This window comes from Plecotus auritus (genome assembly GCF_963455305.1).
Source record: "Plecotus auritus genome assembly, chromosome: 2".
NCBI lineage: Eukaryota > Metazoa > Chordata > Mammalia > Chiroptera > Vespertilionidae > Plecotus > Plecotus auritus.
Window position 1 is genome coordinate 69,971,171 of NC_137771.1, and position 26,324 is coordinate 69,997,494.

The 26,324-nt window shown below is 41.2% G+C and overlaps 1 pseudogene across 1 annotated transcript; it reads right to left on the bottom strand.

Moving 5' to 3' along the window:
• Positions 1–286: 286 nt before the first annotated feature.
• LOC308242864 (guanylate-binding protein 6-like) lies at positions 287–25,226 on the bottom strand (annotated as a pseudogene). The gene is made up of 10 exons: positions 25,037–25,226; positions 20,358–20,485; positions 18,853–18,962; positions 18,468–18,664; positions 6,715–6,960; positions 4,646–4,926; positions 3,790–4,002; positions 2,283–2,385; positions 1,751–1,944; positions 287–559 (listed from the first exon to the last, which is right to left on the bottom strand). The product of its transcript is annotated as a guanylate-binding protein 6-like (transcript).
• Between the last annotated feature and the right edge of the window lie 1,098 nt (positions 25,227–26,324).

A 26,324-nucleotide genomic window follows, 5' to 3' on the forward strand; every position in this document is an offset into this window, starting at 1 on the left:
TTCACTCTACTGTTGTTGTATAAAAGTAGCCATAGATAATGTGTAAATAAATGTGTGTGGTGGTGTTTCAATAAAACTTTACTTACAATATCAGGCAGCAGGATAGTTTTAACCTGTAGGCCAAGTTTGCCAACTTCTGTTATAAATTGATGCTTGTTTTTCAATTTAAATGAATAAAACCAACTCTTAATCTATCAACATATGTCAGGCACTGATATCCTCTAGTAGGCACTTTTTATGTTTAAAACTTTGGTGAGTAAAATTAAAAACCATACACACCAAAAATAGGACAGAGCACATATGCACATTCTATAATTTCCTTTAAAGAAAACTAATCTTATTTAAACAGTGAGCTCAGGGCATTCAGACCCTTGCCAACTAGTTTACCAGGGATAGCTAGGGTTGCAGAGATTTCATCAGCAAGTGTGTCCAGGGCCCGTGCAATCCAAGGAGTTTTATCCTTTTTGGTACTTTCAATCAAATTTCTCAGCCGATTTATCTCTGCCTCCATCTCATCAGATTTCTTCCTGAATCCTTCGTTAAGCAATTCCTCTTGGATCTAAAATAACGGGTGTGGAGAGAGGGAAAAGGAAACTTCTGAAAATCCCCATTTCTAAATAGTAAAATTTTATATGTAAGAATGTTATTAAATTTTCTTTATTTTCTACATAAAAGTAGCCTCTCTTATTAGATTATTAGAGGATAATATTTGAAGCAGACAATATCTTCTGGGTTAGACCTGATCAGTGAGAGGAAGGATATTTTTCAGCCTTACTTAGCCAGGCATGAAGAAAAATGCAATAATGTATTCCAACCAAAAGTATGGATTAGGAGAGAACAATTATTCCACTTGTACAAATGGTATGGTCCCCATATTGTAGAAATAATAATAGTAACACATAAGCTGATCAAAAAATCTGATGTAAACACTTCTAGATGAGAAAAAAGAGAATTCTCCCAATGCTATGTGGTGACTTAGGCAAACTATCCATACTTGGAGACAACCGAAGCAGGTTTAGGTGTCAGTTCCCCATATTTCTACATCTAGATATATGTGATAGTTTTAGGCCAGCATGGACCCAAATCAGGGTCTTTGCTGGTAGTAGAGTTCTGGATAATTGACAGTAATCTTGATGAAGTACCCAGTTGCTGCTTATATTAAAAGCACCTGGTTAGAATATCTACTTGATAATCTATTAAAGACCTTGTTTAATTAGGGCTTCATGAGATCACCCTAGAATCCCACTAATGTAGAAACTCGAACTTTGGGGAGGCTATTTATATTCTCCAAGAACTTGGAGGACCCAAGGTCATCTTGGACTCTCTAGAGCAGGGGTGGGCAAACTTTTTGACTCAAGGGCCACAATGGGTTCTTAAACTGGACTGGAGGGCCGGAACAAAAGCATGGATGGAGTGTTTGTGTGAACTAATATAAATTCAAAGTAAAGGAGCGGAGGGGAGAGCAAGAGAACCCTCTGCTCTTTCGGCTCCGCGGGCCGGACAGAACAGCCGAACGGGCCGGATTCAGCCCTCGGGCCGTAGTTTGCCCACGGCTGCTCTAGAGTCTCAGTGTGGAGCAAAACTCAAAGACCTCTTGGAAATCCAGGATTTGGTACTTTTGGTGAATCAAATGCAGTAAATATCAGTAGTTGTTTTCTTTTTTTAAATTTTGCATTAATTTTCACCTATTCCTTTCTCATTTACCAGGGTGATGACCATGAGCAACTATTGAGGTCATGGCCAGCCTTACCTTCAGCTTGTGTTCCAGTATTCTTGTCTGTTCTCTCAGAGCCTCGTCTCTGTCCTTCTCCAGCTTCTTTCTCAGTTGGACTATATTTTCTTCCAGACTCCTATTTTGCGCCTCAATCTGCTGCTGCTGTTCCTTGTGCTTCTGTCTTAGCCACTCCTGTTCCTTCTCAGCTTGCTCCTTCTTGGCCCGCTCCTCTGCCCCATGACAATTTTAGAAAAAGAAGAAAGTACAAGATCAGGCCTGAACTCTACCATTTTGAGATCAGAGAACAAATCAAATTTGAATGAGATGAGGAATCTCTGATTTCACCCAATGGCTACACCATCAAGAGCAGGTTTGATAATGTAATGGAAAAGCCCTTGACTGTCTGGCTGACATACAACCACACTCTGCTTGTTATGTTCAAATTTGGCAGAATGTGAATTCCATAGAAAAAGGAAAAGATTGTTGTTTTGGAAAGATCTTAATGTGATCTGTCAGAGAGTACTGCAGAAAATGCCCACCACACTGAGAGTTGCATCATGCACCATACCTTCTATGGCCTTCTCCCCTTGGGTCAGGGCTTTATCTGCCTGCAGTATGGATTTCTCTATTGACACCTGTGACGTCAAGAAGCGCTGGAAGACCTCTGTTGCCTGAGGACCCAAGAAGGAACAAGGAATTTAGAGTTCCACTGAGAAGATTTGTTCTGTGCAAACAAGTCCATATGTGTCATTTTTACTTTCTGTTTAAAATGCTCCAGGATCTTCTACAAACTGTTCAAGCACTTTACTGTGACCAAAGACTCTCCATGTCTTCCTCCACTCCCTCTTCCAGCACTACTTCTTTCCACATGCTCTAGGTCAGCCAGTCAGAATTATGTGCTGTGGCACAAACCCATAACCCTTAGGTTCTGTTATGGATTTGCATATTTACCTGTGGCTCTTACCTTTGAATAACATTCAACCTGGACAACATGTACAAATATTTCAAACTTTACATCCCCTCCTCTTCTGGGAGATTTTATAGACTACTAGAGGCCCAGTGCACGAAATTTGTGCACTTGAAGGGGCTGGGTCCCTCAGCCTGGCCTACACCCTCTTGCAGTGTGGGAGCCCTCAGAGTATATCCGACTGACGGCAGGGAGTGGGCCTAAGCAGGCAGTCAGACATCCTTAGCACTGCCACAGAGGTGGGAAAAGCTCCCATCACTGCCGCTGCACTCACCAGCCATCAGCCCAGCTTGTGGCTGAGCGGTGCTCCCCCTGTGGGAGCACACTGACCACCAGGGGCCAGCTCCTGCATTGAGCGTCTGCCTTCTGGTGGTCAGTGCACCTCATAGCGACTGGTCGTTTCGCTGTTTGGTTGATTTGCACATTAGCCTTTTATTATATAGGATATGCCCTATGTGAAATGTAGACTAATCTATGTTGCTGTTCTCCCTAGGCACTTGCTAGATGTGCAACTTTAAGCAAATTATATAACCTGCCTGTGCCTCCTAATTCACATCTATAAAATGTGGGTAAGAAAATAAATGTTTCATAACATTTTGGATGGTCAAATTAAAATGTTAAGAGAAAGAGCTTAATATTCTGCCTATAAGTAGTAACTATTAGTAGTAATTCGATATGTTAGTTGTATTGTTATTATTACATTTATTACCATCCCCATTGTACCCCAGAGTCACAGGTATATACATGTTACCACTGTATGTAATTGTCCATTTATTTGACTTTCTCACTTTGATTAGTTTTGAGTGCAAAGATTCTGGCTTTCCATCACAAATCCTCAAAACATAGTATACTAAATGTCATGTTGTTAGACAATGAAATGCATAATTTCTGTTCTCTCTCATAAATTTCAGAAATTTATACTCATTTTTGAGAATGGACATTTCTACGCTACTTAGGAAGAAAGAGCAAATAGTGGACATTAAAAGCTAAAGCAATCATGATGTCCCCATACTCTCATATTACCCAAAACTAATGCTGTGCTCTCATATTTTCAGGAGACCCTCTTGACTTTAATCTGTAGTATCCCTATGTTCCCCTTAATTCTCACCTTCACTCCTTTTCTGGGTACTTCCCAATATCACCGTTCAATCCTTTCCTTTGCTTTCCTATAGTTCTTGTGCCCTCCAGAAACAGAGAAAATTCCTTCTGAAATACTTTCCATTAGGGCCATTGAAAGCTGATCAAGTACATTCTGGCAATATTTCTCAGAAGCCTCTTCATTCTTCAGCAATAAACTCTCCTTCTTATTCTTTATGATTTCCTATATGGGAAATGTAGATGGGTGTCACTAGAGAAAGGAATATAGAAGATAAAATTCCAAAGAATTTATTAGCTGGGTACTCTGTGGTCCTCTTAATAAAAGCATCCAGTCAGTGTAGCAAAAATCAAATTTATTTCCGACTCTGAAAACTCTCTACAAGACCCTGTTAAAGCTTCCTAACCTCCCTGGGCTTCATTTTCACCTGTGAAATGTTGAGATTGCATTATATATTCTTTGTAGTTCCTAGTAACTGTAGCATCCCGTGATTCTATCTTTGATAAAAATGATACAACTAAAATAATATAAATAATTACCTGTTAAGAGAGTATGCTAAGGAAATCAAGTGTCTAGAAACAGGAGTGAATATACCTGGAGATTAACCAGCTCAGAAATGACTTTGAGGAGGTCGGGAATCATGCCACAATTCACTAAAGGAGAAACCAATGCTGATTTATTGAGAGATCAGACAGATCTTTAATATCTTTCCTGAGTTTAAAGAAAAAGAAGTAAATATTCTCCCTCTCTGGAAAATCCAGACTACTTTATGCTGAATAGGAGATGAGCTTTGAGATTAATCTGTAGAACTGAAGGCATCATCCCAGAAGGGCAAGAATTACTAAGGACAAATACTAAGACAAAGTACCGTGAGCTTCTTCTGAAACTCCCTCTGGTCATCCTTGAAGGAGTGCTCCAGGAAGATTGCAGTGGCTTCCTTCTCACAGGCTGCATGCAGGTCCAGCAATTCCTGGAGCATATCTGTGGGCAAGTTCACTCTCTGGGCCATCTGCTCGCTGTAGTGGTCGGCTGCCTTTTGCACAGCCACTGAGTTCTCAAGCTGGGCCAGAGTTGTCACTGCGTTCTCCAAACAAGGCACTGATCCTTTATTGATGGTATCTACGTAAGTCACCACCAGAGTCCCCAAACCTGAATAAAATAGGAAACAGGGATCAATATAAATTTATCACTCAATGAGATCCAAGATTCTGAGATTATAATTCTGAAACCACACACACACACACACACACACACACCTACTTCTATCACACCTTCACTTTACATTAACTCATTATTCTAGTGTTCTACAGGACATCACAAAAAAAGGTTAAATACCTACCTTTATCTAACATAATCAGAGGTGTCTGTAAATAATTATTACACATTACACAAATAAAAGAAAAATATACTACACAAGTAAAGAGATAGGAAGGATAATTCAGATAATAATTGTTCCTAATTCTTAAGCTTTCAATAGATTTCAGGTACTCAGAAACAAGTATTTATTTAAACTCCCAAGAAGTCTCTTTGAGAAAAACACTTACTATATAGGACTTCCCCTAAAAATACAACATACTCTGTTTTTATACCCAGTTAGTGGTTTTATTATCAGTAGTGGGGTTCTTCTTAAATGTGGGATTCCAAGATATAAGTGATAATATTGGGAGTTTTGGGAAAGGATTTGTTAATCACATGACAAGAGAAAATTATAAAGCACATACATATTTCTATATGAGGTATGAATATTTCTAAGTACACATTTTTATATAAAATAAAACAAAATACTAAAAACACATATTATTCTATACTAGAGGCCTAGTGCACAAAATTTGTGCATGGGGGGTGGGAATGTGTCCCTCAGCCCAGCATGCACCCTCTCCAAACTGGAACATCCCTCTCACAATCCAGGACTGCTGGCTCCCAACCACTCACCTGCCTGCCTGCCTGATTGCCCCTAACCGCTTCTGTCTACCAGTCTGATCACCCCCTAACCACTCCCCAACCAGCCTGATTGACACCTAACTGCCCTCCCCTGCCGGCCTGGTCACCCTTAACTGCCCTCCTTTGCCATCCTGGTTGCCTCTAACTGCCCTCCCCTGCAGGCCAGGTCACCCCTAACTGCCCTCCCCTGCAGGCCTGATCACCCCCAACTGCCCTCCCCTGCCAGCCATTTTATGGCAGCCATCTTGTGTCCACATGGGGGTGGCCATCTTTGACCACATGGGGGCGGCCATCTTGTGTGTTGGATTAATGGTCAATTTGCATATTACCTCTTTATTATATAGGATAATGAAGAGGTATTATGCAAATTGACCCTCATGCCTTTACAAGATGGCTGCCTATGACCAGGCCAGCAGGGAGGTTCATGAAGGATGACCAAATGACTGAATAAGCAGGCTGCATGAGGCAACCAAGCCAGTGGTGGGAGAGGAGGTGTGAGAGGCAACAAGGCTGGCGGGGGGGGGGGGCAGTTAGGGGTGACCAGGCTGGCAGGGGGGGCAGTTGGGGGTGATTAAGCTGGCAGGGGGGGCAGTGAGGGGCAACTAGGCTGGCAGGGGGGCAATAAGGAGTGACCAGGCCAGCGGAGGTGGCAGTTAGGAGCCACCAGGCTGGCAGGCAGGTGAGCAATTAGGAGCCAGAGATCAAGGATTGTGAGAGGGATGTCCGACTGATAGTTTAGGTCTGATCCCTCTGGGCATATGTTTCCTAAAATTCCTTGGGGATTTCCTAAAATCTCCACTGGTATCAGGCCAAAACCGGCAGTTGGACATCCCCCAAGAGGTCCCAGATTGGAGAGGGTGCAGGCTGGGTTGAGGGGACCCCCTTCCCCCCTCCCCTGCCCCTAGTGCATGAATTTCATGCACCGGGCCTCTAGTAATTAAATAATTAACACATATGAGACCACTCAGAAATATGGTTTTAGAAAAGAAGACTCACGATTCCCAGTGACCTTGACTCCTTCCCTGAGGGTCTTGGTCTTTGCATGGGTGAAGATATAATAACAGAAATTATCTGATTGTTGCCGGAATTTAGGATCCAGTTGGCTTTCCAAAATATTCTCAATTTTGGCCAGGAGACTTGTGTCTTGTGTTGGCCGGTCAAAGACAAAACATTTCCGTTTTGGAAAATAATGCCTGATACACTCCCTGGGTATGTTGGAAATTTTAACTTTTGGATTTAAACCTGAGGAAAAGGAAAGCATAGTTACAGTCAGCACAGTCTTGGGACAAGACAGCTAAATATTTTTATGACTGGAGATTTTTGATCTTTGGAGATTTCTATACTCATAAACTCCTTTAACATACTCATACAAATTACAAATTAAACTCATATGAATGACATGTTACTGAAGAGAAATTTTAGGAAACATATGCCCAAGAAAAATAAATTTATGGCTGATATCCACAAAATCAAACATGGTGACTGGATTATCAGATGTTTATCTAATGAATGATGGTCTAATTTCAATTTCTGGTCTACTCTAATCCATGTTGGAAGTAAACTGTAGGAACAAAATAAAGAGAAGTTACAAAGACAATGGAGTAATGATTAACATAGGACATATGACACCTTGTTCAGTTAAGAAAAACGGCATTGATTGAATTCACATACTACAAATAGGACTAGCTATTTTTTTGCAGAAAATCTAAAGACTAAACTCTACCTAATGTAAATCTGAAAAACTCACCACTACTCCAAAAAAACATTGGTTGTGTCAAGTACTCATCTACAAAAATGCAATTAATTAAAATAAGTTATTAACTTAAAATAGTGACAAAGTGAATAAATAGATTAACATAAAAAGGAGGATATAATGAGGAAAGTAAAATAAGAATCTGGCTGTTTTCAGAAATAATTTTTAAAAATTGTTTCAGTTCAAGATGGCGATGTAGGAAGATCCTCAACTCACTTCCCACAGACACACTGAAACTACAGCTATGTATGGAGCAATTTCTTCTGGGGGAAAAAAACAAAAAACAAACTAAAAACTGGTGGAGCAATCCCTTTACAATGGGCAAATGAGATGGTAACCACAGTGAAGTGGGTAGAAAAGCTGAGATACAATCTCACCATAAACCCCACCCCTGGCACAGCGACTCAAGGTCTGGAAGGAACTCAAAATCTGGAGCTTCTCCCTGAAGAGTGAAGGGTTTGTATCCCACACCAGGCACTCCAATGTTTAAGAGCAGCACTTGAGATGAGACCCAGAACATGTGGCTTTGAAAACAAGCAGGGCTCACACCCACAAGACACATGGGGCTGTGGTGAGTTCTTAAAGGGTTCACATGCAGACTCACCCACCCCAGGGCTCAGTGCAGAAACTCTTTGAAAACAGAAAAAGAATTATTTGCTAATTTTAAAGCATTGGTCTGAGGGGAAAGGAGCTGCTGGGATACTCTCTGGGGATAGAAGCTGATGGATGCCATCTTCCTATTCTCCCTCTACCTTCCTAAAGCCAATGGGTACCATCATTTTTTCTCTTTTTGTTTCTTTTCCTTTTTCCAGTGGACAATATCTTTGTATTCTCCCTCTGCTGTGATCCACACTACCATCATCTCCAGGACAGAGCTTCTAAACATTTCTGGTTTTTATGCTTTGTGACCCAATTTTTGTGTCTGCGAGCCAGGAGATGCCCCATGATAGTCTGGCTTTGGAGGCGAGGGGATTTATGTTACTGGATCCCAAGGCACTGTAATAATTGAAGATACAGTTCTTGGCACACTGCTACTCTCAGGGCACTGCAGAGAGGAACTAAAACACACTTCCAGTCTTTCTGAAGAGTCTTCTTTGCTTGTCCAGAAATTTTGGCCTGAGGGCCAAGCTTCTGGTTTGGCACACTTACAGGGGACTATGGAGGTGCTCTCAAGGAATGGAGGCTGGTGGACACAATCTTTATACTCTTCCTCTGCCTTATTCCAACTTACTGGTATCTTCCAGAAAGGACCATATAACCTTGCCTGGTGTCCTGATTTTTGTGATTGCTGCCAGGGGACATCTCTATATCTTCTGGTTATGGTGGTTAGCGGGCTTATACATGTGTATCCCATAGGCCTATAACCAAGGGAGAAAGAGTTCTACCACTGCCAGGGCACAGCAAAAGACAACAGACCCAGGATCTGAGTCTTTCTGCAAGGTGCCTGTTAGCTTACACTCAAGCTGCAGCCTGAGGGGCAGGTCTCTAATTAAACAAACATCTAAGGGCTGACTGTAATCCTCTCCAGAGAAGTCAGAGGGCAGGTACTATATTCACATTGTTCCTCTGTCACATTCCAGAGCACCAGCATTTCTTGGAAGGGAATTCTTAAATGTGTTCCTGACCCACTTTTTACATTTCGTACCCTGGTTTTTGTGACTGCCACACAGGGGATACCCCTTGATTGCCTGGACCCATTAGCCAGGGGTGCTTATGTTCCTGTGTCCCATGAGACTGTACAAATCAGAGCGACAGTTAGTGGCAGACCACCACACCCAGGATCCTATACAGATTGAAGATTAAGACACCCTCCTCCCCAGTATTTTTGAAAAAAAACAAAAACAAAAAAAAAAAACTTTTTTGTCTTGTAGCTTTTGCCATAAGAGCAAAATTCAGATTTGTCACAATTAGAGGCTATACTTTTAGGGAACAGAGGTTGGGGGAAACCATCTTTGTAGTCTTTTTCTGCCTTGATACAGCTTATTAGCATCTCCCAGAAAGAAGCTTATACTTTTGTCTGGAGCCCCAATTTTTGGGACTACTGCCCAGCAGATACCTACAGATATCTGGCTCTGGTGGCCTGGGGCTTATGCTTGTAGTCCCATAGGATCGCATTTATTTGCATTTTAAAAAATCTGCTGCCTGAAGATCTGACTTCCAATCAGCCTGAATCTGGGTGCAGTCTTCCCTTTGAGACACTGACAGGTCATGTCACACCCTAAACTAATGGGAGCATTAAAAACAAAAAATATGCTGCTTGGATAATCACAAAGGATTGAGAAACAAGCCAGAGCAAGGGCAGGCTGAACAATAAGTCTGAACTACTTCAAGAACAGGAGAGGTGGTGATTTCATCTAAAGCATAGAAACCAATAGAGAGAATCAATCAAGATGTGGAAACACAGAAATATGTTCCAAATGTGATATGAAAATAAAACCTCAGAAAAAAAATCCTTATTGAAATGGAGATAAGTAATTTACCCAATAAAAAGTTGAAAGTAATGGTCAGAAAGATGCCCACCAAAGGAAAGAAGAATAGATAAAACACTGTAAGAACTTCAACAAAGAGATATAAGATATTAAAAATTACCAAACAGAAGTTATAGAGCTGAAGAATATAATATCTAAACTGAAAAACATAGTAGAAGGGTTCAACAGCAAACCAGATGAAGCAGAAGAAAAATAAGTGAATTTGACAACAGGGAAGAGGAACTCACCCAATCAGAGCAACAAAAGGAACTAGAGAGGGCTTCAAGATGGTGGCATAGAAAAAGTCTAAACTCACCTCCTCACATGGACACACAAATATACACCTACATATAGAACAATTCCTCCTGAAGAAATGAGGGCTGATTGAATAACTTTTGCACAACAAAATGAGAGGGATCATAAAGAGAAGGTGGTACATATGTGAACCCTATCCAGACAGGAAGACCTGCAGTAAGGAGGGATATCATTGCAGGGCTCACATAAAAGCAGACATGCGTCCTCTGGGGCACAGAAAAACACACACAGTGATTTTAAAAGCACTTAGACTGTACATTTAAAAAAATCTACTAATGACTAGATGCCTGTCAAATGTGTGGGAACTGCAGGAACTCTCCAGGATCTGTGGGAATTCTCTAGAATCAGAGTTGCTAGCCAGCACCATTGTTTATGTTACCCTTCATTACCCTCCTTATAGATAGTGGGGGCAGAGCTCAAAACAAGAGCTCTAGCAAGCAGGCAAAACCTACACAGCGTGCCCCAGGGCTATCACAGCCAACACTGCTGCAGCCCTGTCTAGTGCCCCTCCCCCCTCCCAAGGCACACCCAGAGTCATGCAGCCAGGGTCACCTCAGCAAATGTCCACTGCAACCCCAGACAGTTGGTTTCCCAGAGTACCAACAGCTCCCCCTCTCATAATGACCTCAGCCAGCACCTACTGTAGGCCCTACCAGCCAGCTCTCTAAAGTACTCCAGAAACCCATATCTCAAGCTGCCTCAGTCAGTATCTGCTATAGCCTCAAACCCCTGAAGTCCTGCATGCTCAGCCAGTGCCTGCTGAAGCACCAGCCAGCCAGATATCCAGAGGACCCCAGGCACTGCACAGACCCACTTCAGCTGACCTGCCAAAACATCCAACTCATACAATCTACACAGAAGTCACTCCTACACAAGGTCACTCCTTAAAGGCTGGGAGAGATAACTGTTTCATCTAATTCATAGAAGCAAACACAGAAAGTCAAGCAAAAGGGAGAAGCTAGAGGAATATATTCCAAAAGGAGAAAAAAAGAAAAATGGAAAAAATCCCTAATGAAATGGAGATAAGTATTTTGCCTGATAAAGATTAAAATGAAGAGTCATAAGGATACTCACTGGACTTGGAAGAAGAGTAGAGGAACTCATTTAGAACTTTAGCAAAGAGTTAGAAAAATAATAAAGAACCATTTAGAGCTGAGGAATATAGTAACTGAAATGCAAAATATACCAGAGGGGATCAAAAGCAGATTAGACAATAGAGAAGAACTGACTAATCAGTTCTACCCAGAAGAAAGAATAGTGGAAATCACCCAATCAGAACATCACAAAGAAAAAAGAATATTTAAAAAATATTCTGGGACAATGTTAAGTGTACTACCACTCACTTTATAGGGATTCCAGCAGGAGAGAAAAGAAAAGGATAGAAAGTTTTTTTCTTTTTTTAAATGGCTGAAAACTTTCCTAACCTGAGGAAGGAAATAGACAACCAGGTCCAGGAAGCACAAAGAGTTCCAAACAAGATGAATCAGAGATCCACACCAATAAATATTACAATTAAATGGCAAAAGTTAAAGGAAAATCTTGAAAACAGAAAGAGGAAAACAACTAGTAACATAAAAGGGAATCCCTATAAGGTTATCAGGCAATTTTTCAACTGAAATTTTAAAGGCCAGAAGGTAAAGACAGTATATATTTAAATTGCTAAAAGGAAAGAACTTATAATATAGAATACACCAGGGTAGTAAGTTTAACCTTCAGGATTGAAGGATAGATAGTTTCCTCAAACGGAATTCATCATGGGTCTTCTTTAAGTAAAACTTAAAGCATAATCATAAATTTTAAAAAATACAAGTAAGGAAATATATCATAAATAAATGCAAATATATAGTAAAGGCAGTGAATTAGACAATTAAAAAGCTAGTATGAAGGTTAAAAGACAAAGCAAAATCAAATATAAATACAATAAAAAGTTAGGGAGTACACAAAACAAAAAGATCTAAAACATTATGTTGAGAACAAACTGTGGAGGGAGAGTAAAAAGGTACTATTTAAAGTTTTCAAACTTAAATACCTATCAGCTTATAATACACTAGGGGCCCGGTGCACAAAATTCATGCACAGGACGGGCGGGGGGGGGGGGGTCCCTCATCCCAACCTGCACCCTCTCCAATCTAAGAACCCTCAGGGGATGTTGTACTGATGGCTTAGGCCTGCTCCCCATGGTTCTCTGCTCTCTGCCGACCTGCCTGCTTGATGCCACTGCAGGCCTTGGTGTCTGCTCTATGTGGGGGCCTGCTTGCCCTTAGACGCTGGGGCCAGGGGCAAGCAGGGCCCTGCCCTGGTGTCTGCTCTCTGTGGGGGCCCTGCGGGGGACTGCTTGCCCCTCACTGCCACGGCCAGGGGCAAGCAGGGCCCTGCTGTCTGCTCGCTCACTGCGGGGGATGTTCCCACCCTGCCCCTGGCCACTTGCGCGCGCGCCGGCTCAGAACGCCTTGGTCCCAGGGATGTTCCCGCCCCACCCCTGACTGCTCCATGACTGCGCGCATAAGACCGAAGCGGCTGGGGGTCATTCCGGGACCCCAGGTGCTCCGGGCCTATGCACAGGCCTAAAGGCTCAGAGTGGCCTGGCTCCCAAGGATGCCTGTCCCCAGGATGCAGGCCGCTTGGCGCTGGCCTGTGCTCAAGTGGCCATCCCACCCCCAGCCACTCTGCGCCTGCATATGCAAATTAACCCTCCATCTTTGTTGGGTTAATTTGCATACTCACTCCTGATTGGCTGGTGGGCACCACAGAGGTATGGTCAATTTGCATATTTCTCTTTTATTAGTGTAGATATGAATATGAACCTCATGGTAACAAAAAAAAAAACTATAAAAGATATGCAAAATAAAGAGAAAGGAACCCAAACATAACACTAAAGGGAAGCAAAACATCACTGGGGAAGAAACCAAGAAAAAAAATAAAAGAACAGAGAAGAACTACAAAAACAACCAAAAAATCAATTAAGAAAATGGTAATAAGTACATACCTATCAATAATTACTTTAGCCCTAACTGGTTTGGCTTAGTGGATAGAGCATCAACCTGCAGACTCAAGGTTCCCAAGTTTGATTATGGTCAAGGGCATGTATCTTGGTTGTGGGCACATCCCCAGTAGGGGGTGTGCAAGAAGCAGCTGATTGATGTTTCTCTCTCATCGATGTTTCTAACTCTCTCTCCCTCTCCCATCCTATCTGTAAAAAAATCAATAAAATATATTAAAAAATAATTACATTAAGTGTAAATTAACTAAATGCTCTAATCAAAGGACATAGGCTGTCTGAATGAATAAAAAACCAAGATCCATCTAAATATTGCCTACAAAAGACTCACTTAGGATCAAAACACACATATAGACTATAAGTGAAGGATGGAAAATAATATTCCATGCAAATAAAAAATTTTTTAAAGCTGGGGTAATAAAACTTATAAAAACAAAATAAACTTTAAAACAAAGACTGCAAAAAGAAACAAAGAAGGGCATTACAAAATGATAAAGAGGTCAATCCAAGAAGAAGATAAAACATTCACAAATATTTATACACCCAACATAGAGGCATGTAAATATATTCAGCAAATATTAATAGACATAAAAGGAGAGATTGGCAGCAGAACAATAATAAAAGGGGATTTTAATAACCTACTTAAATAAATGAATAGATAATCTATACAGAAAATCAATAAGTACACATTGTTCTTAAACAAACAAAAAATTAAACCAGATGGATTTAATAGTCCTATCTAATAAAAAAGTAATATGCAAATTGACCTTACCTCCGCTACACCCACAAGCCATGCCCACCAGCCAATCAGGAGCGAGTGTGCAAATTAACCCAACCCAGATGGCTGCGGCCACAGAGCAAGCAGGAGGCTTGGGTTTCCCTGACAATGGAGGAAGCCAAGCTTCCCACACACCCTGGCCAGCCTTGGACTCCACTCAAGGCTACAAAGTTTCAATTATAGAAGATAAATAAATCCCAAGAAAAATGGCTGTGGCCACAGAGCAACCAGGAGGCTTCGGTTTCCCTGGCGATGGAGGAAGCCAAGCTTCTCGCAGCCCTGGCCTCGGCTCAAGGCTACAAAGTTTCAATTATAGAAGATAAATAAATCCCAACAAAAATGGCAGCAGCCACGGAGCTGGAGAGAGCAGGAGGCTTGAGTTGCTCCCGGTGATGGAGGAAGAAACCACGCTTCCTGGGCTGCCTTGGCCTCCGCTCAAGGCTACAAAGTTTCAATTATAGAAGATAACTAAATCCCAACAAAAATGGCTGCAGCCAAGGAGTGAGCAGGAGGCTTGGGTTTCCCCGGTGATGGAGGAATCCAAGCTTTCTGCTTGCCCTGGCCTGCCCTGGCCTCCACTCGAGGCTACAAAGTTTCAATTATAGAAGATAAATAAATCCCAGATACCAGGGCCTCCGCTTGGGTGGCCAGGGGGAGTGGCCAGCCTGCAAACCGCCACAGGCCCCTCGTCCAGGCCACCCCACACCCCAAGGGAACCCCCACCCTGATCTGGGACACCCTTCAGGGCAAACCAGCTGGCCCTCACCCGGGCACCAGGCCTCTATCCTAGCTAATAAAAGAGTAATATGCAAATTGCCTGTCACTCCAACACACAAGATGGCTGCCCCCATGTGGATAGATGGCTGCTCCCATGTGGACACAAGATGGCCACCACAAGATGGCCAGCAGGGGAGGGCAGTTGGGAGGGACCAGGCCTGCAAGGGAGGGCAGTTGGGGGCAATCAAGCCTACAGGGGAGAGCAGTTAGGGGTGACCAGGCCCGCAGAGAAGGGAAGTTGGGGGCGACCAGGCCTGCAGGGAAGGGCAGTTGGGGGGGACCCAGGACCTGCAGGGGAGAGCAGTTTGGGAGAACAGGCCTGCAGGGGAGGGCAGTTAGGGGTGACCAGGCCTGCAGGGGAGGGCAGTTAGGGGTGACCAAGCCTGCAGGGGAGGGCAATTAGGGGCAATTAGGCTAGCAGGGAAGCAGTTAGGCATCAATCAGGATGGCAGGGGAGTGGTTAGGGGGTGATCAGACTGGCAGGCAGAAGTGGTTAGGGGCAATCAGGAAGGCAGGTAGGCGAGCAATTGGGAGCCAGCAGTCCTAGATTATGAGAGGGATGTCCGACTGCCTGTTTAGGCCGGATCCCTGTGGGCCCAATCCCGGTGGGATCGGGCCTAAATGGGCAGTTGGACATCCCTCAAGGGGTCCCAGATTGGAGAGGGTGCAGGCTGAGCTGAGGGACACACCCCACCACACGTGCACGAATTTCATGCACCAGGCCTCTAGTTATTTACATAACATTTCAAACAAGGTATGCTCGATAAACATTTTTTAAAGTACATAAGGAACATCTTCACAATAGATTACATGTTAGCCCATAGAACAGTTTCAATATATTTAAGATGATTAAAATCATACCACATATCTTTTCTTACCAAAACACCATATAACTAGAAATAAACCGCAAGAAGAGAATGGAAAAAATAAAAAACAACACATGGACACTAGTCAACATGCTATTAAACAACCCTTAAATTAAAGAGGAAATCAACCAGAAAACCAAAAACTATCTTGAGACAGGTAAAAATGAAAACATAACTCTCCCAAATCTATGGAATGCAACAGGAGCAGTTCTAAAAGGGAAGTTCATAGCTATACAAGCCCACCTCAAGAAACAAGAAAATTTCAAAATAGCAACATAACTACACCTAAGGCATTAGAAAAAACAAAACCCAAAGTTAGTAAAGGGAAGGAAATAATAAAGATCAGAGTGGAAATAAAACAGAGACAAAACAAGAAAGTAAGAGATCAATAAAATTAAGAGGTGGTTCTTTGAAAAAATAAACAAAATTGGTAACCTTCAGCCAGACTCATCAACAAAAAAGGAAAGATGGGCCAAATAAATAATAATTACTATAACCCCAATAATTAATTAAGGAATACCCAAGATAATATTTAAAATGTGACATCAAAAACATAAAATGTGGTGGGGGAGACTAAAAATGTAGAGTTTAGAATGTTTTCAAACATAAATTGTTATCAGCTTAAAATAGACTGTTATAAATATGCTGTTATAGATCAACCTCGTGGTAACGACAAAGCAAGAACTTATAATAGATACACAAAAGAAAGTCATCAAACCACAAAGAGAGGTAGCAAGAAGAAAGGAAGAGAGGAACTACAAAATGACCAGAAAACAATTAACAAATTCAATAAGTACATACCTATCAATAATTACTTTATATGTAAATGGACTAATTTGTCAAAAAACATAGAGAGGTTAAATGAATTTTTTAAAAAAAATAAGACTCACCCTAACCAGTTTGGCTTAGTAGATAGAATGTCAGCCTGTGGACTGAAGGGTCCCAGTTTTGATTCTGGTCAAGGGCATGTACCTTGGTTGCGGGCACATCCCCAGTAGGGAGTGTGCCGGAGGCAGCTGATCGATGTTTCTTTCTCAACAATGTTTCTAACTCTCTATCCCTCTCCCTTCCTCTCTATAAAAAAATCAATAAAATATATTTTAAAAAAATAAGACTCATCTATATACTGCCTACAAGAGATGCACTTCAGATGTGAGGACATTATAGACTGAAAGTGAAGAAATGATAAAAGATATTCCATGCAATTGGAAACTAAAAGGAATCTAACGTAGTGATACTTATATTAGACAAAAAGACTTTAAGACAAAGAATGTAATAAGAAACCAAAAAAGGCAGACATTATATAATGGCATAAGTCCAACACGAGGATATACATTTGTAGTTATTTATGCACCCAGAACAGAGAACATATATCCCTATTTAAATATATAAAGCAATCATGAACAGACCTAGGGGGAACTAGGCAGTGATACAATAGTAGTAAGGGATGTTAATGTCCCACTTATATCAATAAATAGCTCATGGAGACAGAAAATTAATACAAAAACAATCACCTAAATGACACATTAAATCAGAAGGACTTAACAGGTATAAACAGAACATTTTACCCAAAATTATCAGAAAGCTTGTTATTCTCAAGCACACATGACTTCTCTCAGATCTATCATAGGTTAGGTCACAAAACAAGTCTTAAAAAATTTAGAAAGATTGAATTCATATCAAGCATCTTTTCTGACCACAATGGTAGAAAACAAAAAAAAATTTCAATTACAAGAAGAAAACTGAAAATTTCACTAATATGTGGAGATTAAACAACATGCTTCTAAACCACCAATGGGTCAATGAAGAAGTTAAAAGAGAAATAAAAAATTACCTTAAGACAAATGAAAATGGAAATACAACTGGCCAAAATATGGGATTCAGCAAATGCAGTTCTAACAGAGAAGTTCATAGTGATGTCTACCTAAAGAAACAAGAAACATCTCAAATAAACAACTTAACTTTACAATTCAAGAAACTAGAAAAAGATGCAGGTCCATGACCACACTAAATGTGCACCTATATTTAGAGCAATTCCTCCTGAGAGACAACTGAAGGACAATTGAAGAGCTTCTGTGCAACAAAGAAGAGAGAGAGACTATACAGAGAAGATAGGGAAAATGTACGAGCCTCCCAAAATCTAAAAGAACCTATCAGTGATGAAGTAGCCAGGAGTGCCATTGTTTATATTCCTCCTGCACTTGGATAGTGCAGGGAAAAATTCTACCCAGATAGTATGTCAATTATACCCCAATTTACAAAAAAAAAAAAGTGAGAGATATAATGAAAACATATGCACTGATAGTAGATCATGAGGTCTATTTAGGGTGTAAATTTTTTTGTGCAAGATCCAACTATTCTCGCACTAGAAATTTATATTTCGCCTTGAGAAAAGTAAGAACTGAGTGAAATATGTACTTCAGTGTGATTTTATGGCTAACAATTATATAGGTCATTGCTTTCATCAACAAAAAAAGAAGCATAATAAAAAACAAAAGTGTCTGGTCTTTGGAAAGTTTTAGCATCCATTATATTTTAATGTTAAGGTATAAATTATCTTAGGTGAAATTTAGTTTAGAATAATTTTCACTCTACATTAAGCCCCATTCTTCTTGGGTGAGCTTAACTATGTAGTTACTAGAACTTACCAACAAATAGCAACCTAGGTTCCAAAAACCAATTCTATAGGGCTCGATCTAATCTTAAAATACAAATGCAACTATTAGAGATAATAGACAATGTTTAGTACCTCTCACCCTGTATTGGACCATCCACTGCCCAGCCAACCTGTTACCTGGAATCAGCTTCAAGGCATTCTCCGGGTACTCATCTTCTGTGATAGGGTGACCATTTAACTTCAGCTCCAGGGTGAAATCCCGTACGGTCCAGATAAAGTCTGGAAAGAAACTCACAAACTCTGTGGCATCTTCTACTCTACCATGTCTAGGGGAGGACTTTGCCCTGATGAGTTTTGTCAGCTCTGTCACGTAACTAGGACCTGGATAAGGAAAAGGAACCTTCTACCCACAATTCCCACACTTCCCTCAAAAAAATTATTATTCACATTGTCTTTTGCCCTGGGTTCCCCCTGCTCCACCAAAGGCCACTCAGCCCCAGGGAAAGAGAACTCAGCTTTGTCTCCATTCCCATCGATTTCTCAATAAAACTGGGAAGGATACTGCAGTTTCTCCAAGGCATCATTGTTGATAGTGCTCATGCTGTTGTACACAAAAGTGCTACTCAGAAGCACAGCCAGGGCAAAGATCCATGAGTCATTCTTAGGATCACCCTAGAAAACATGTTAGAAAAAACATTTAGGAGTCTTATTTTCAGAAACTCATTCAGTTATTTCTTCAATCATTTTTGATTTATTATTTCAGATCATAGTGTGTTTGGTACAAAGAAAAAACCTTGAAATCAGAATTAAAGGCAAAATCTCAGCTTTGGCAATTACATTGACATTTCTTGTGATCTCAGTTTCCTCACCTATAAAAGAATTCTAATTATGTTTTCCTTAGTGTTCTTTGTTTCTAAGTGGGAGTAAATAAAATAATTTTGAACAATTCATTGTTCATAAGTGACACCTCATGTTCATTTAACAAAAAGTGAACTATAAAATATCTACTATGCTAGTCACAATTGAACTCTCAAAAAAAACCCAAGTAAATTAAATATTTATGAACTACCACTAAATGTTATATATTTTTCTTAGGTATAGGGAAGCAAAGATGAATATAATTGTTACACTTGAGATAACTATTTCATGGTATTTACAAACATTTGAAAACAAATGCAATGAAGATGACAGCAATATAATTAAAAGGTTACACAGTAATAGTGAATGTTAGTAAAAACAACAGCCATTATATCAAATAAAAAAGCAGCCAATCAATGATTCTCTCTCATCATTGATTTCTCTATCTCTCTCTCCCTCTCCCTTCCTCTCTGAAATCAATAAAAATATATTTTTTAAAAAATGATGATCGGTCAAAGGGGAACTGTAGTGTCCCACTTTTGGGCTCCAGTTTGTAGTGTCCCACATTTGGGCTCCAGTTTGTAGTGTCCCTATTCGGGCACCAGTTTGTAGTGTCAACATATACTGGAGTTAGAGAAAGAGTGGGCTTATAATATGAAACATCCCTTAAAATTTTGTGCTGGATGTTAAAGGATTTATAAAATCTTGACTTGAAGAAATGAAAGAAGCATGCAAGTAGAAAGATCTGCAGAAGCAGAATGAGAGTTAGAATGCATTAAGTAGAGTTATTGTTCTGACTGGCACAGAGCAGAAGGTAGGTAGAGAAAATAAAGCTCAAAAGCAAAATCCTGTGAAGAATAATGAAGAGCCTTGAAGATGGCCAAAAATTTTGCAGAAGCCAGCAATTAGTTGTAGTATAAACAATGTATAACTCAGCTCAAGACCCTTGAATTCAGTTTCTCAATGAAGGCTTATTACAAAGGGTAAAATTATTCACTTCAGTGCTCAGAAATAAAAGATCTTATCTAATATACCACATTATTTTATTTAACCCAGAAATGAGTTTCAAAGAGGCCAAAGTCTGCCTCGTTCAATATAGTTAAATTTCAGCATTTCAAGAATAGATCACAACAGTTAAATTACAAAAGATCATGAAAAGATAAGGAGAAAATCCTGAATAAAAAGGATCTGTTTGTGACTCTGCCTTACCTTTTCCACATCACCCAGGCCCTCAGTGTCCAGAAGGACAAGGGTGTGGTTGGGCTTGGAGGGGTGGGGCACACACCACATCCAGATGCCCTTGGTTTCAGACTGCACCGTGGAGCCCAGAGGGAAACCTGCAAGGGAATGGGAAATGCAACACACAGTGACAACAGAGAGTCCAAGAAGCCCATGGGCCACAAAATGAGACTTACAGGGTTATGAATGCCCTAAGATACAATATAGTGCTTTCTCCATCTCAAGGGTGTCCAAATTTGTATACCATCTAACTACTCATACTTTTACTAGCAGTAACACCTTTTCACATAAATTTGGTTTATTCAGACTGCTAATTCCATTTTGCAATGTTAATATATCCCTGTTCATGTTTAGGAGGCCCTACCCACACATTGGATGAGAAAAGGGGTATGCTATGCATAAGAAAGCTTTGATTTTTATCCATTCAACAATCATGACTCCCTAAAGAAGTGAGTTGAATGTATTGTAATTAGATCAAGAACTTTCAATAGTCTGAGGAATGAACAGGACAACTTATTCAATATTATTTATTAAGCACCCATTATGTTCTTGGCATTGGGGATATGTTCAAGGCTCAGGAGATACAGCAGTGGCTGAAATATACAGAAACAATTTCTCTTTGGAGTCTTATAGCCAATGAAGGCTAAGACCCTGGTAATTTATAACCAGTTTATGAGCTTGGCAGGTGAAATCTGATCTTAATGGATGGCATTATGGAGAGACAGGAATGGAAAAATAAATAACAAATAAATAATTAATTAATAAGCATACGTCATAAGCCCTCATAAAAGATTGTGGCTGCATCTCACCTTTTACTTGTTTTGAAGATGCTGTTAATCATTACTAATTCAAGGAATCCCAGCAACAATTAAAATGTTCTTTAAGAGAAACATTATCACATCACATTTATTCTGATTTTTTTCTATTTTGAGGGAAAACAGAACTTCTGAGAGCCCCACATTGAACCAGAATAGAAAAAGTGTTGATGTGTGGTTGATGCTATTTCCATAGTCTCATTTCCTGCCCATGAATTTCAATATGTTGTCCTTTATTTTTCTTATGACTTATTTTATATTCCCAGTGTCAGATTCTCTTTACAGTAAACCATATTCATGGGCTTTGTAGGATTTGGATATGCTAGTCTACAAGATATTCTGTAACACCAAGGTACAGTGCTCTAATCAGAATTTTCATGAAGGCTAGCTAAAGTCATATAAAAATAGCAGTGACTTAAAAGATAAACATTCTGATTTATGTTTCTCTTACTCAATTAAAAAAGCACTTACTGTGTGCTTGCTATGTTCTACACACTATACTGTTGCTGCAAATTTGTCAGCAAAGACTCCAGGTAAGGTTTTTTCCTCTACTGATTTTAATTTTAATATAAGAAGAAAAACAAATATATAATTACTAGAGCACTAGTGAATGAAATTTGGACATCCCTTTCACAATCCAGGACTGCTGGCTCCCAACCTCTCACCTGCCTCCGCCTGATTGCCCCTAACCGCTTCTGCCTGCCAGCCTGATCACCCTCTAACCACTCCCCTGCTAGCCTGATCGATGCCTAACTGCTCCCCAGCTGGCCCAATTTCCCCTAACTGCCCTCCCCTGCTGGCCTGGTCACCCCTAACTTCCCTGCCCTGCCAGTCTGGTCACCCCTAACTGTCCTCCCCTGCAGGCCTGGTTGCCCCCAACTGCCCTCCTCTGCAGGCCTGGTCACCCCTAAATGCCCTCCCTTGCCAGCCTGATCGCCCCTAACTGCCCTCACTTGCAGGCCTGGGTCCCCCCCAAGTGTCCTCCCCTGCAGGCCTGGTCCACCTCCCAACGGCTCATCCCTGCAGGCCTGGTCCCCCCCAACTGCCCGCCCCTGCAGCCCTGGTCTCCCCCAACTGCCCTCCTCTGCTGGTCTGGTCACTGCTAACTGCCCTCCCCTGTGGGCCTGGTCACCCCTAAATGCCCTCCCTTGCCAGCCTGATCGCCCCTAATTGCCCTCCCCTGCAGCCTGGTCCCCCCCCCCAACTGCCCTCCCCTGCAGGCCTGCCCCCCCCCAACTGCCCTCCCCTGCAACCATGGTCTCCCCCAACTGCCCCTCTGGTCCGGTCACCACTAACTGTCCTCCACTGCAGGCCTGGTCCCCCACAACTGCCCTCCCCTGCAGGCCTGGTCCCCCCAACTGCCCTCCCCTGCACGCCTGGTCTCCCCCAACTGCCCTCCCCTGAAGGCCTGGGTCCACCCAACTGTCCTCCACTGCAGGCTTGGTCCCCCCACAACTGTTCTCCCCTGCAGACCTGGTCCGCCCCCCAATGGCTCACCCCTGCAGGCCTGGTTCCCCCCAACTGCCCTCCTCTGTTGGTCCAGTCACCGCTAACTGCCCTCCCCTGCAGGCCTGCCCCCCACAACTGCCCTCCCCTGCAGTCCTGGTACCCCTCAACTGCCCTCCCCTGCTGACCCGGTCTCCCTCAACTGCCCTCCTCTGCTGGCCTGGTCACTCCTAACTGCCCACAACTGCCCTCCCCTGCAGGCCATCTTGTGGTGGCCATCTTGTGTCCATATGGGGGCAGCCATCTTTGACCACATGGGGGCGGCCATCTTGTGTCTTGGAGTGATGGTCAATTTGCATATTACTCTTTTATTAGATAGTATATAAAATGTATTCATATTGTGTTAAATTTAAATGGAGAGGCAACATGAGACAGGATGGGCAGGGAAGACTTCTTAAGTTAAATAACTGACATTTGTGCAGAGCCTTGAATAAAAGGAGCTAGCTGGGTAAAGAAGAAGCAAGTATTGCGGGCAGAGTGAACCACAAGTTCAATGAACTAGAGATAGGAAAAGGCTTGCAATTTGCAAGGGCAACAAGGAGGCTGGTATGGTTGTATCATAACCAGTGATGGAGAAAATGTATAAGATATAGGAAAGACTAGGTCACAGTGGGCCTCCAAGGAGTATAAATTTTATGTAAGAATAATGCAAGCTTAAGGAAGGCATTAAAAGCAACTAGATGAAACTTTGCTTGGTTGCTTTGAAGATAATTTATTAGAGAGGGTCAAAGTAGAAAAAGGACACTTCAGAAAAAAAGAAAAAGGATTTCAAGCAAAAGATTAGACTGACTTAGCCTCATAAATAAAAATCTTAAAATAGTCCTGGTCAGTGCGGCTCAGTTGGTTGGAGTGTCATCCTATACACCTAAGAGCTGTGGGTTCAATTCTTGGTCAGGGCACATACATACCTAGGTTTCGGTTAGATTCCCCCCATTGGAGAAAGCACTGGAAGGCAATGGATCAATATCGATCTCTCTCTCCTCTCTCCCTCTCTCTCCTTCTCTCTCTCTCCCCCCCCCCTTTCTTTCTCTCTCTTTCTCCTTCCCTCCCTCCCTTTCCCCTTTCTCTAAAATCACTGAGCATGTCTTCCAGTGAGGGTTAAAAATAAATAAAAATGGTAAAATAAAAATAGAAAAACAGATTTGAGATATATTTAGTAAGAGTAACAAGAGGGTGGATGTATGAATTGGATGTGGGAGATAAGCTAACTGAGGGCTATCAAGTTAGAGGCTTGAAACTAGAAGGTTGATACACTACTGGGAAGAAAATGATTGAGAAAGCAGAAAATGTGCTGTTATTTTGCTTTGTTTTGTTTGGTTTCATTTGGGTTTCAAAGTGGGGATTGATCTAGACTTTTATTGTGAACATAACTTTAAGTGGAAAACATTCAAAAAGAAAAAGTTAGATAGTTATTTGATTAATGAGTTTGAATGTCAGAAGAGATATTGAGGCAAGAAATATCCATTGCAGAGATATGAGAATAAAAGTGGCATTTAAAGTCCAGAGATTGGATGAGGTCAAATTGAGAAAGTATAAACAGAGAAAAGATCTCAGGGCCAAGTCCTGGAGGAACCTACAATTCAGATGAGTGGATGAAAAGTTGGAGGCTGGTAAAGAGATTGAAGAGAACTAGACACAGGGATAAAAAGAAACCCAGAAGAGTGTGGTGCCACAGAAGCCGAGTAAAGAAAGAATTTCAAGGAGCAGAGAGATATCAACTATGAGATAAGATGTCAAACAGGGAACTAAGATGGATCCAAAGAAACATCCATTGATCATACAAAATGAAGTTCATTGGTAAATATAATAAGAGCATTCAGTGGACTGTTAGGGTTAAAAACAGTGAGAAGTCAATTGTAAAGAGAGGTGGGATGAGTAGAATTGGGAAAGGAAATTAAGACAGACAAAATATTTTAGCTTGAAGAGGAGTAAAAAGAAAAAATGAGGTGGTAGTCATAATGAGATATGGAGTCCAGAGAAAAATTTTAAGATGACAGATATTCAAGCAAGTTGGTTAATTAATAAGAATATCACAGTAATAGAAAGCAAAATTTCATGTGGGAGACATAACTTCAAGAGCTTAATGCCTGGTGGGTTAGAAGAGAGCACTAGTTTGGGAGATTTTCCTTTTATAGGAAGCAGAAACATAGGAGTAAGAACTAGGAACAGAAAAAGGTCAAGTTGCAAGTTTGCTGGTGAGAACTAGAATTAGAAAATGTGTTTAATAAGAAATTTGGGATCTCCCTTCCTGTGACCCTAGAGAAGTAGTGAGACGCTGAGATTCAGCTGGAGTTAAGCAAACAGCTTCTGTCACAGGACTTCACTCACCACACTTTTCCCTTGCAAGACAGTTCATCAAATAGGATTTTCCTGTACGATATAGCCCAACGATGGCCACAACCACCACTGGTTGAGAAATCTTGTAAAGAATCTTTAAGGCTTTCTGGTTCACTGTCATCTGCTCATTTTTGTTTTCCACCAAACACATGGGGACCAACATGATGGGTCCAGATGTCATGGCAACCTGCAAACCCAAAATAGTTTCTCTGTAATAATAACATCACAAATTCATTCTCTGCTTCAAGGTTAATCAAAGCATGTGTACATCAGCAGAGGGCCTGTGGGACCTCTGTACTTTTCTGTGGCACAAAAAGTAGGATAGCATTTGATGGTAGTGATGAAACCCTAGACACTATCAGCCTCCCAAGTTTTACTTCCATAATAAAAATAAAATTCAAGCAATGATTCTCATTCATTGCTGAGCTCTGTGACAGATGCATTGCAAAGCTGACCTCACTGCTCATTATAAAACCTTGCAAATTTGGACTTATACCCACCTTGCATATGTAATCAATACAGTTCAGAAAGACTGAGGGATATGCTCAAATTTATATGCTAACAAGTGGTAGGTCCTGGATTTGAAACCAAGGGAGTCTATGTCACTATACCATGCTTTGCAATCACTTATCTGGCAGAACAATCTTTCTCAACAACATTGATTACTCCATATACTCCTACAAATTGTTTTCTTAATTTCCTTTTCAGTCTGTTCATAGTTAGTATATAGAAATGCAACTAATGTTTGCATATTGACTATGTATCCTGCTTCTTTGGTGAATTGGTTTATTTTAACGTTTTGTGTGTGGAATCTTTAGTTTTCTACACATAAAATCATATCATCTGTGAACAGAAATAATTTTACTTCTTCCTTTCCAATTTGGATGCCTTTCTTTTTCTTGCCAAATGCTCTGGCTATAATTTTCAGTACAGTGTTGAAATGAAAGTGGTCAAAGCAGGCATTCATGTCTAGCTCCTGATTGTAGAGAAAAAGCTTTCTGTTTTTTAATATTTTTTATTGTTTAAAATATTACATATATTAGTATATATATATCTCCTTTTTTTTCCCCCTTGACCTTCCCCCAGCCTCCCCTACCCCTGTCGCATGCCTTCATCCCCCCCCAACCAAGTGTCTTGTGTCCATTGGTTGTGCTTATATGCATGCATACAAGTCCTTTGGTTGATTTATTTCCCTCCCTCACCAACACTCCCCAGACTTCCTGCTGCAATTCGACAGTCTGTTCGGTGCTTTACTGGCTCCGTATCTATCTTTTTATTC